The following is a 10,535-nucleotide window of genomic DNA, read 5'->3' on the forward strand; positions in this document are numbered from 1 at the left end:
GGTGGGTGGCTGAGTGACCTGAGTGGAGCCACCTGTCCTTAGGCCCCTGATGTGTGTAGGTGAGGACCCTCTTTAATAGGCAAAGTGGTGTCAAACATCAAACACCCACCTTTCCACTGCACAACAGACAAACAGTTGCAGTCTGCCAACAAGGGCCTATTCTCCTGAAATAGGCCTACACAGGTCCATGCAAGAGGGAAAGTTATTCAAAGTCCACAGACTGTTTATGCCTGGACTGGAGCTCTGCAGTGCTGAGCTCCCCAGGTTAGTGAAGCTGGCAGATTATTTTTTTTCCCCCAATTGTGAATTTATTTCTTCTCCAAGGCTGAGAGAATGGCTCAGGATGCACCACAGGACCTATCTCAGCCCCAGAGAGAGCAACAGTCACTGAAGCTGGCTTGGGGGCTGGGGGCATGGTAAAATATACCCAAGTACTTAGCTTTTGCCTAGAGTGCCATTATTCCCTGGTTCCAAAGGTGTGAGTAGGCTGCGTGGCTAGCTGTTTCTCCCTGAGGAAACTGCGGTGGAATGCTACCATCAGCCCCCTCCAGTCACTCCCGGGAATGGTGCCTGAGAGTTCCCGGCGACTCAGGTCCAGCAACTCCTCTCCACTTCTGAACTGTCTCTCCCCCCACCCACCCCCCACCACTCAGTCTGTTTTCTAACTTTGTCTTTGATGTTCAGGGCTCCTAGATTGTCATAAATAAAACCGTTTCACTTGTTTTTTCAATAATATGGAATGCTTCACAAATTTGCATGTCATCCTTGCACAGGGGCCATGCAGATCTTCTCTGTATCGTTCCAATTTTAGTATATGTGCTGCCATAGCAAGCACCATCCTTTAATTTCTTGACTGCTGCTTCTATGGATGTTGATTGTAGATCCAAGTAAAATGAAATGTTTGACAACTTCAATCACTTGTCCATTTATTGTGATGTTGCTTATTAGTCCAGTTCTGAGGATTTTTGTTTTCTTTATGTTGAGGTGTAATCCATACCAAAAGTTGTAGTCTTTGGTTTTCATCAGCAAGTATTTCAAGTCCTCTTCATTTTTAGCAAGCAAGGTTGTGTCATCTGCAAATCACTGGTTGTTAATGAGTTTTCCTCCAATTTTGATGTTGTGTTCTTCTTCATATACTCCAGCTTCTCTGATTATTTGCTCAGCACACAGATTGAATAAGTACAGTGAAAGGATACAACCCTGATGTACATTTTCCTGACTTTAAACCACACCGTATCCCTTTGTTCTGTTCAAACGACTGTCTCTTGATCAATGTATAATTTTCTCATGAGCACAATTAAGTGTTCTAGAATTTCCTCATGGGACGTACAAAAAGCAGTGCTTCTCTTTGATTTTTGACCTACATTTTTCTGTTGGCTGTAGTTTTCTCCAGACTGACATTTCTAAAAAAAAAAAACTGGTGCCAAATGCCACCTTGTAAATAAAGTATAAATTTCAGTTTAGGCCAACTATAGGGTATTTAATAGTCTCTTTTGTTCAGAAGATCTATCCAAGTCACAGACAATTCTTGAACTTGTCATTTTAAAGAAATTAGTTGCCATGTAATGGGCTCATTAAATGTCAAAAACGGATTTCTAATGTGTCTAAGAGGCATTCACTGAAGCAAAAAACAAATGTTTGAACCCAATGGAATGATGATCTAATATAAATATGCTTATGCTAGCAAACACTACACTTAGATGAAAAACATGACATATTATTTTTTTTTAAATAGCAATCTAATATAAATATTATTATACTAGAAAATGCTAAAATTTAGATGGACAACTTTTAAAATGGTATGCTATACATGTCATATATGTTATTGTTGTTAGGTGCTGTCAAGTCAGTTGTGACTCATAGTGACTGTATGTACAAAAGAACAAAACACTGCCTGGTCTTGAGCCATCCTCACAATTTTTGTTACGCTTGAGTTCACTGTTGCACCCACTGTGTCATTCCATCTCATTGAAATTCTTCCTTTTTTTTGCTGATGCTTTACTTTTACAAGTATGATGTCCTTCTCCAGGGATCGGTCCCTCCTGATAATATGTCCAAAGTATATGAGACAAAGTCTTGCCATCCTTAATCCTAAGGAAGATTCTCGCTGCACTTCTTCCAAGACAGATTTGTTTGTTCTTTTGGCAGTCAATGGTATATTCAATATTCTTCACCAACACCGTAATTCAAAGGCGTCAATTCTTCTTCAGTCTTCTTTATTCATTATCCAGCTTTTGCATGCATACACACATATATAATTTTATCCAATTCAAATTTATTTAAAATCATAGTCACACTTCAGGATTACAATGTTTTGATTAGTAACTTTAAGATTAAACCCATGTAAATTAAAAACAGAGGATTGGTTTAATTTTTCAGATTTATACAGATTTTTGACAGGTATATGTCCTTAAAGAGACAGTTAAAGAAAATAATGGTTTTGGAGTCAGACAGATAAGGGCTAATGTTCTAGTTTCTCCACTTGCTAGCTGTGGGGAAATCGTGCTTTAGTGACAGAATTCTTGTCTCCCATGCTGCAGATTCGGGTTTGAGTCCCACCAAATGCACCGTGTTGCACATGCAGTTGATTGTGGGGATGGCACAATGCAGGACTGAGCAGTGTTTTATCCTGTCCCTTTGAGTCAGGGCCCAGTTTAATGGTGTGTAACACTACCACCAACTATTAAGACTTTGGATATGTTACTTCACCTTTCTAAGCCTCCATTTCTTTTACCTGTAAAATAAGAATAAAAATACCTGATTCACTGCATTGCTTTAAGGATTAAATTAGATGTCATTTATAAAAACCCTTAATCCATAGCCTGGGCCCTTAGCAATTGCCCAGTAAGCAAGAGCATCTATTATAACTTCAACTGCCTTGCACACAGACTTTCCATGAACTCAGACTGGAAGACATTCTTAGATGCCTGCTACATTCTGTGTACTGTGATCCTAGAAAAATAATTCCTCCTCTTTTAATGCAGTTTTTTCTATTTTTTTTTAAATCACAAGTAGTTTCATTCATTTATCTTTTGCCATCACACTGAAATTTTCCAAACTTGAGAGTGTTTCTTCTACACAGTTATTTTTTTCCTACCACTCAGAAGTTTCATAATTCTTTATAAGGTAAGTTTCCTGATTCCATTAGTTTTCTTAATCTCACCTTTCAACAAACTTCATGTTCCTGTCTTAGTTATCAAGTACTGCTATAACAAAATACCACAAGTGAGTTGGCTTTTAAAAACTTTTATTTTCCCACAGTTTAGGAGTCTAGAAGCTCAAATTCAAGGCACCAATTCCAGGGGAAGAGTTTCAGTCAGCTCTAGGGAAGGTCTTTGTCTCTTTTCAGTTTCTGTTCCTTGCTTTCTTGGTGATCTTCACGTGGCCAAGGGCCTAGGGACCTCTATCCAGAATCCAGAAGGCATGGCCAATGCCCAGAGTCTGAAGGGCAGGGCCATGCCCAGACGATCCCAAAGAACAGGGTTATTTTCAAGGCTTGAGATCTAATATAAATTGTTCTGCTGGGTTTTGGACTTGGGAGCCCTGGTGGCACAGTGGCTAAAATGCTCAGTTGCTAACCAAAAGCTCAGTGATTCCAACCCACCAGCCACTCTGTGATAGAAACATGTGGCAGTATGCTTCAGCCAAGATTTACAGCCTCAGAAACTTTGCGGGGCAGTTCTACCCTGTCTTATAGGGTCACTATAAGTCAGAACCAACTTGACAGCAGTGGGTTTAGTTCTTTTGGAATAGTATAGGCATATCTCAGAGATATTGTGGGTTTGGTTCCAGACCACTGTAAAAAAGTGAGTATTGCAATAAAGTGAGTCACACGAATTTTTTGGTTTCCCAGAGCATATAAAAGTTATGAGTACACTATACTGTAGTTGATTAAGTATGCAATAGCATTAAGTCTAAAAAAACAATGTACATACCTTAATTAAAAACTAAGTTATTGCTAAAAGATGTTAACCATCATCTGAGCCTTCAGCAAGCTGTAATCTTTCTGCTGGTGGAGGGTCTTGCCTCGATTTTGATGGCTGTTGACTGATCAGAGTGGTGGTTGTTGAAAGTTGGAGTGGCTGTGGCAGTTTCTTAAAATAAGACAAAATGAAAATTTACTGCATCGATTAAGTCTTCCTTTCACAAAAGATTTTTCTGTAGCATGTGATGCTACTTGATAGCATTTTACCCACAGTAGAATTTCTTTCAAAATTGAAGTTAATCCTCTCAAACCCTGCTGCTACTTTATCAACTAAGTTCATGAAATATTCTAAATCCTTTGTTGTCATTTCAACAATGATAACCGTATCTTCACCAGGAATAGATTCCATCTCAAGAAACCACTTTCTTTGCTCATCGATAAGAAGCAACGCCTCATCCATTAAATTTTTATCATGAGAGTGCAGCAATTCTATCACATATTAAGGCTCCACTTCTAATTCTAGCTCTCTTGCTATTTCCACCATATCTGCAGTTACTTGCTCCACTGAAGTCTTGAATTCTTCAAAGTCAACAAGAATATTTGGAATTAACTTCTTCCAAACTCCTGTTAATATTGATATTATGACCTCTTCCCATGAATCATATATGTTCTTAATTGCATCTAGAATGGTGAAACCTTTCCAGAAGGCTTTAAATTTACTTTGCCAAGATTCATTAGAGTAATCACTATCTACGGCAGCTATAGCCTTACAAAACGTATTTCTTAAATAATTAGACTTGAAAATCAAAATTACTCCTTGATCTTGCACTGCAGAATGGATATTGTGTTAATAGGTATGAAAACAAAGTTAATCTCTTTGTACCTCTACATCAGAGCTCTTGGGTAGCCAGGGCATTGCCAATGTGCAGTAATATTTTTAAAAGAATCTTTTTTTCTAAGAATAAGGCCTCAATAGTGAGCTTAAAATAGTCAGTAAACCATATTGTAAACAGATGTGCTGTCATCCAGGCTTTGTTGTTCCATCTATGGAGCACAGGCAGAGTTGATTTAGCATAATCCTTAAAGGTCCTAGGATTTTCAGGATGGTAAATGAGCATTAAATTCAACTTAAAGCCACCAGCTGCATTAGCTCCTAACAAGAGAGTCAGCCTGTCCTTTGAAGCTTTGAAGCCAGGCATTGAATTCTAACTACAAAAGTCCAAGATGGCATCTCCTTCCAAAATACGGCCGTTTCATCTACATTGGAAATCTGTTGTTTAGTGTAGCCACCTTCATCGACTATCTTAGCTTAGATCTTCTGGATAACTTGCTGCAGCTTCAGCATCAGCACTTGCTTTTTCATCTTGTACTTTTATGTTATGGAGACGGCTTCTTTCCTTAAAGCTAATGAACAAACCTCTGCTAGCTTCAAACTTTTCTTCCATAGCTTCCTCACCTCTGAGCCTTCATAGAATTGAAGAGAGTTAGGGCCATGCTCTGGATTAGGCTTTGGCTTAAGGAAATGTTGTGGCTCATTTGATCTTCTATCCAGACCACTAAAACTTTGTCCTCATCACCAAAATGGCTATTTTGCTCTCTTACCATCCATGTGTTCGCTAGAGTAGCACTTTTAATTTTCTTCAAGAACTTTTCCTTTGTATTCACAATTTGGTTAACTGTTTAACACAAGAGGCCTAGCTTTCTGCATACCTCAGCTTTCAAGATGCCTTCCTCACTAAGCTTAATCATTTCTACCTTTTGATTTAAAGTGAGAGACATGCAACCCTTCCTTTCACTTGAACACATAGAGGCCATTGTAGGGTTATTAATTAGACTAATTTCAATATTGTCATGTCTCAGAGAATAGGGAGGCCTATGGAGAAGAGAGAGATGGGGGAATGGCCAGTCAGTGGAGCAATCAGAACACACACAACATTCATGAATTAAGTTCACAATCTTATACGGGCACAGTTTATGGTGCCCCAAAACAATTACAATAGTAACATCAAAGATCATTGATCACAGGTCACCATATCAGATATAGTAATAATGAAAAAGTTTGAAATACTGTGAGAATTGCCAAAATGTTACACAGAGAGATGAAGTGAGCAGATGCTGTTGGAAAAATGGCACACTTAGACTTGCTCAATGCAGGGTTGCCACAAACCTTCAATTTATAAAAAAAAACAAAAACAAAAAACAACATCTGTGAAGTGCAATAAAGTGAAGAACAATAAAATGAAGATGTATGCCTGTAAAAGCCTCGAGTGCTTTCAGGAGAACACTGGTAGAATTATGGATGCCAAAGGCTCAGAAGGAAGTAAGAAGAACTATAAAGAAAGCCTTTATTGTCTTAGAGAATACATATAGCACCAGGAACAGAATGTTGCTAGAAATGTGGACATTAAATGTGTTTCTGGGGAGGCTTTAAAAGGAAATTATGACTATGTGATTGGACAATGGAGGAAACATGATGCTTTTTATGCCATGACAAAGAACTTGTCTAAATTATGTTCAAATGTTTGGTGGAAGGTAGAACTTGAAAGTGATGAACTTGGGTATCTGGATGAAGAGATTTCTAAGCAAAATTGTAAAGGGGCCATGTGGTTTCTCCTTGCCACTTATAGTAAGATGTGAAAGAAAAGAGATGGACTTAAAAATGAACTGTGTAAAATGAGAAGAGAACTTAAATGTTTGGAAAATCCTGTTGTACAAACTAAGGACATGTGTCCTGAATGTTCACCAAGGACATGGCTACACAATCTTTTGTTAGAAGAGATTAAGCCTGTGACTGATGGATCTAACCAACTACCACAGCAGAAAACTCATCACCTTAGACTGAAGGGAACAAAGAACCAAAGGAGAGAAACTGTCTGCTTCTTGAAATTCTACAGGTAGGGAACAAAGGAACTACATCTGTTGTCCTCCAAGAAAAGAAAAGGATCATCCCTATAGCAGCTCAGAGATCAGCATAACCATCAGAAGGAGCACAGGAAGCAGCCTATTTGGTTTCAAAGCGTGGGGTAACCATCTCCTAAATCTCAAACTGTGGGGCCACAGCCTCCTAGGTTTCAAAGAGTCAGATCTTTGCCAGCTCAGTTCTAGAGTGTGTAGCTGCCATTAAGATATGACAGGGGATGGGGTCACTGACCAGAGCTGAGAGGGTGGGGCTGCCATACCCAAGGGGCAGGAGAATGGGGCCTGTTGGGGCCAAGGGGGTGGGGTCTCCACTCAGATGGACTAGGAGAATGGGACCACCCAAGGCCGAGGGAGTAGAGTTGCCATCCCAATGGACCTGGAAGGTGAAGCTGAAGCCCAGGGCCAGCAAGCCTCCATCCAGAATCTAGGAGGCATGGCCAACACTCAGGCTCTGGAGACCAGGACCATTGTCCAGGTGGTCTCAGAGAACAGACAATTATTTTCAAGACTTGCAAGCTAATGTAAATTTTTCTGCTTTTAGACTTGCTTGGTACCTGTCATCCCTTCTTTCCCTCTAGTTTCTCCCATTTGTAATGAAAATGTCTACCTTGTGCCTGTTCCACCTTCATACTTTAGAAACAGAAAACTTGTAATCCAGGTTTCACAGGTTCACAGATAAAGAAGAATTTTTCCCCAGGATGGAATATGCCTAGTCTTGCCCATATTTGATTTAGATGATTCAGAATATAAGATTTTGAACTTGGAATGGATTTAAGACTTTTGGGATGATGTGATGGGGTATATGTGGTTTGCATGTGGCAAGGACATGAATTTTTGAGGGCTAGAATCTTATGGGTTGAATTATGTCCCCCCAAAATATGTGTTTTAAATCCTAACCTCTATGCCCATGTTTATAATCACATGTAGGAATGGACTATCTGTGATATGTCAGTGAGGTAGGATTAGTATAGGGAGGGTGTATCTTGAATCAATCTTTTTTGAGGTATAAAAGAGATTAAACAAGTGAGCAGAGCAGAAATGGTAGAAGAGAGATATCAAGCCACGTGAAGATTGTCCAGGAGCAGAAGCTCAGAAGAAACAAGGACCTTCCTCCAGACCCAATAGAGAGAGAAAGCCTTCCCCTAGAGCCAGCACCCTGAATTCGACCTTCTAGCCTCTTACACTGTAAGAAAATTAATTTTCTTTCGTTAAAGTCACCCATTTGTGGTATTTCTGTCATAGCAGTACTAGATAACTAAGACACTAGTCTTGGACATGCAGTTGCAAACTTAAAAATAAATAAATAAATGGGAGTAAACATTTCTGGCCTCTGCAAGAAAAAAAAAAAATCTGTTTATCTTGGTAACTAAGAACAAGCATGAGGATGAGATCAAAGATAACTGCTTCCCTAGAGACAGTGCAGTGCAGACTGTCTGTACCAGCAGTCACTTCAGATGTAGACGGCAGTTAGAGCAGAGGAAGTGCAGTGTCCCTATGCTGCTTTGATCTAAGAACGTTAGCGCCACCACCATGTGGCATTCTTCTGATAAATGGAGCTATTTCCACAGCAACTATTCTTCATTTGTACTCTTCAACCTGATTCCCTGCCCTCTTTACTCCCTTATTTTAAAAAGTGTTGGCAATGGTACAGCAGTGAATGAAACTCCTTAAAATTCCACTGGGGCTCTAAACAGGAAATAAAAAAAATTGCTGCGGGGTCTTGAGCAAATCATTTCCCCTTTCTTGGCGTATCAGTTTTTTAATCTATAATGAGTAGCTTGGGGTTGTAGGAGGGGGAAGATTTGTAAGGCCTTCTAACTCTGACTTTCCTCTTTCTCTCTCTCTCTCCTTCCTTCCTTCTTTTTCTTTTTAATTTTACAGATATTTTCCTCTATATGTCTCAAGTACATTGTCATTTGTAATTGTTATTGTTTAAACTTCACACATATACATATATACACAAAGTTTAAATATTTCTATCATTGAACTTTCCAGCCACTGCCCAATGTGAAGGCTACCTTGACATTCAATGGTTGTCTCTTCACTAAGTCAGTCTCTAGAGACAAAGGTCATGAAATTGCAGCCCAAGATCACAAAAAGCACCCCAGCTGTCTAAAATGTTGGGATGGTTGGCAGTTTCTACTTTAAAAATCACCTTGTTCATTTGGTATTCTCAGAAGCGCTCTCATTGTTATTTATTTTTTAGTATTCAATGCAAAATATCAAAGGAACTAAATGTCAAGTCCAGGGAGCAAATGTTTTAAGAGAATTTATTTTTGTACCAATTTAACTTTTCTCTGAATTTCAAGAACAAGGGCCTGATTTGGGGTGGGGGGGTGCATTATGTTAAATGGACTCATCTAGTTCTAATTACTGCTCCCTACTACAAGGCTCAAGGGTGCCATGCTCCCCTCAGCATGTATAAATTACTGGCTGGACGGATTGTACTAAATGAAGAAATCTCTCCAATTATAAATGATTAAAAAGAAAAAAAGGGGGGGAACCCTATACTGTAAATCCAAAGTGTGAATTATCATATCTTCAGATATAAAGGATTTGAGAGAAGGGTGAGGAGAGGAAACCCTGGTTGTTTATAACATTTCTATAATCTATTCTGAAGAACTTAGAATGCCAGCTTTGTCCCACAGCCGTTACTTCTGCAGCAATTTTTTTTTTCTTTTGAAATCTCTTCCTTTTATCTTTTAATGAAAAACAGCTGAGGAATAGTTTTATTATTTCTAAGCATATGAGTGATAATTTCTGGAGTGGCTGTTTTCACAAAAGATTTCAAAGAAGTTGTCTTTTTCAAAATCTTACTCCATTACAGCCAGCTAATAACAATATTAGTCTCTCTCCTTGACATCTGCTTTGCCAATTTCCATTGATTTGTTTTAGTCCTATGATAGACAAAAAAATCAACAACCACAAATATGCCAAGATATATTTATGAAGCCTACTATGTGCAGTGAACAGGGCCAAGAAGCTTCCCACATGCAAAGAAAGCTGAACCAGATGTGGCAGAAGAGACAAGGGCATCAGTTTCAGTAGGAATTCAGGGCCAAGAGGAAGTCTCACTATGTCTGATCTATTATGCAGACAATGTGAAAGTCAAGGGATAGGCTCATCTGGCAGACAAAGCTTTCCCTGGAAGGCCTAATAAGAAATAGGAACTTCAAAATATTCGTGCTGATGCTTTAGAATTTGAAAAGTTCTGCAACCAATCTTACTGACACTTATGAAGATAGGAATAAGAAGGTAATATTAACCTGAAGAGCCTCAAAGGCCATAGAATTAAAACAGAAATGCACAACACCCATTATTTTTCTGGGGGTAGAAGTCTACTTTGAAATTTTCACAAAGCCATGAGATTTCTCGGGCATTGGATGCTGAAGATGACCTCTCTGAGAATAGAAATAAAACAGGGAGAAAGGGGGTCAGAAAATCCAACATGGGATTAACAGGCTGTCCATAGGAAAATGGTTGTAGGGTAAAAAGCCTGAGTTGGAAGGCTGAGGGCAGCGCCCAAGGCAGCCTGTTGAGTTTCAAACAAACCACAGCCTGCAACTGAGTGTCATCAAGGTTGACTGTTTCTAAAGCATCATACATAACAATAAAGTGCTTATCACGTTTGTTTGACTTATCAATCAATTTTGAAGTCTGGTACTTGGGTTCCAAAGACAGCATTTTATCT

The 10,535-nt window shown here is 39.1% G+C and overlaps 1 non-coding gene across 1 annotated transcript; it reads right to left on the reverse strand.

The window, feature by feature from the left end:
- Positions 1-728: 728 nt before the first annotated feature.
- Positions 729-835, reverse strand: LOC111750005 (U6 spliceosomal RNA). The gene has a single exon (XR_002785155.1). It is a non-coding gene; the product is annotated as a U6 spliceosomal RNA (small nuclear RNA).
- Between the last annotated feature and the right edge of the window lie 9,700 nt (positions 836-10,535).

Source organism: Loxodonta africana, chromosome 2 (genome assembly GCF_030014295.1).
Source record: "Loxodonta africana isolate mLoxAfr1 chromosome 2, mLoxAfr1.hap2, whole genome shotgun sequence".
In the NCBI taxonomy this organism is placed as follows: domain Eukaryota; kingdom Metazoa; phylum Chordata; class Mammalia; order Proboscidea; family Elephantidae; genus Loxodonta; species Loxodonta africana.